This window comes from Humulus lupulus, chromosome X (assembly GCF_963169125.1).
Source record: "Humulus lupulus chromosome X, drHumLupu1.1, whole genome shotgun sequence".
Classification (NCBI taxonomy): Eukaryota; Viridiplantae; Streptophyta; class Magnoliopsida; order Rosales; family Cannabaceae; genus Humulus; species Humulus lupulus.
Window position 1 is genome coordinate 245,724,023 of NC_084802.1, and position 2,292 is coordinate 245,726,314.

A 2,292-nucleotide genomic window follows, 5' to 3' on the forward strand; every position below is an offset into this window, starting at 1 on the left:
GGTAACCTTAAAGCTTAAGTTAAATAAAACAAAGTCTAGTAAGCTTTTGGAGACTTAGAAACCGACATTCACTTTCCCATCCCAGCTGAAGATAGTTTCTAATCTCTCTCATCCTTACTCTCTAAGACAAACTCAAGGAAAAAAGCAAGGGAAAGAAACTAGTCAAGAACTAGAATTGGGGCAGAGCTTGGGAGATTCTAACCAGTAAATCAGGGCTTGGAGATTGAGGAATTGAAGTTGGGAATTTAGGGGATCAATTCTGAATCAAAACTCAGCAAGGGTAAGTTCTAACTCTGAGAGTTATGGTTGATCTCTACTGCTTTCTTAGGAAACACATGTGAGTAGGATTTGATCTATTCTAGGGTGTTTAGCTCAGATTTTGGAGCAAGTTTTTGATAGGCTTTGATGTTAAGACTGGGCTAGAACCTTTGTGATGATTATCTGGAATTGCTAGTTTGTTTTTGGGTGAGTTCGTTTGAATAAAATGCTGGAAAAGAGGGAGATTTCTGGGTTTGGAGGCGAGGGCTGCGGTCCTAGGAGGGGCATGCCACGACCCGTGTGTGCGCGCGGCCTTGGGAGGCCATGGTGCTTGAGGCGTGCCGCGGCGCTTGGTCAAGTGCGTCGTGGCCCATGCGTGTTTCAGTGAGGTGTTAGCCTCTGTTTCGAGGCTAGCCGCGGCATGGTCTTTTAGGGTCGCGACTCTTAGTGCCATTTTGTGTTTTTAAGTGTGTTTAGGCTTGGGAACTCAAAGGTTAAGGCTCGGGATAGAATTTATCACCCGGATTGATAGAATTTAAGGTCTCGGAGATTAGAGATATGGCTCAAAGTTATTTAATGGATTAGAACTTGATGGATGAATATTGTTAATGTGTTTGGACTAGGATTTCGGCGCAGGCTCAAGTTAGAGGACTGTGCTCGGGATATCGTTGCTCGGAGAGCTCGGGACGCAGGTAAGAAAACCCCTATTCCCATGGAGCTTGTATGCAGAGCTGAGCCCGATATATTTGAATTGTAGGGCGTAGCCCTTTCTTTGAGTTTGTTAATGTTATGTATATGTTTATTATGCTAAGAATGCAAATGTGTAAGTGTTCGGCAAGAGCCGGGAACGGTGCAAGCCGAGGTCGGCAGGGGCCGGGAATGGCGTTGGGCACGTTGAGTGCAAGGCCGAGTACGAAAAGGGGTCAGGAGCAGCGTTGAGCGCGTGGAGTGCGAGTTGCCAGGGAGAGACCCTAAAGGATACCTGGGATATCCTCACAGTGTGGACCGCAAACCCAAGGCCTGGTAAAGCGCCTAGGATGGCTTGGCTGTATGTGTTTAGCCTATTGATGGCTTATTTTTATGCTATGTGTTTGTTATGCATATGTTTCTGCTTGTGAGGGTTTTCTTGCTGGGCTTCGGCTCACGGGTTCTCTGTGGTGCAGGTAAGGGCAAGGGAAAAGTCGACCAACCATGAGTACGGAGAGCGTGGAGGGGCGCGTACATGTTTGGCCTGCCTGGCTGCCACAACCAGTGAATTTGGGAGATGGTTGTATTAAAACTTAGATTTTGTCGTCTAGTCGACCTTGGTTGTAATGATACGTTGTAAATATTTCTAAACGGTATTTTGGGATCCCAAGTGTTAAACACTTTATGATTTTCAGTAAATGGAATTATTTTCAAAGTTTATAACTCTGTTTATGGCTTAATTACACTTTTTGTCCTAAAATCTCAATTATCGAGTTGAATGCACATTTTAAACTCACTTAGTAACGGCTCTAAGGCAGTAGGGCGTTACAACTTGGTATCAGAGCCAGCCAAGGTTTATGGCTGTGGAGATTGACCGAACATGTATGCTCGCTATCAGTGGCAAGCTCGACTCAGAGTTGGTTGGTATGATTGACTAATATGCTTGAGTATGTGCTTACATGCCCTGTTGGCCTACTTATTTCATATAGAGCATGACGAATGAGTTAACATATGCATGATGCCAGGGCATGGCCCGTTGTGTGTTATATCCTATCTGCGTTGTTATGTGAATTACTGTTTGTGGATGGCTAATGTGTTTCGGAGGTGGTTTTGGATGTTGTTATCATGCCTGATGAGCAACATCGTTGGTTGCAGGCATATTTGTTGAGATGCCTCGACAATCATCTAGACTCCGCGGCAGTAGGGCCGAGGATAACAACCAGGGTCAGGACCCTCCACCTGCCCCACAGAATTGGCAAGAGATGTTTGTCGAGATGGAAGCAAGGCTGCAGTGAACAGAGGAAGAGCTGCGACAGTTGAGGCAGCAGGCCTCACTTCAGGTCACTA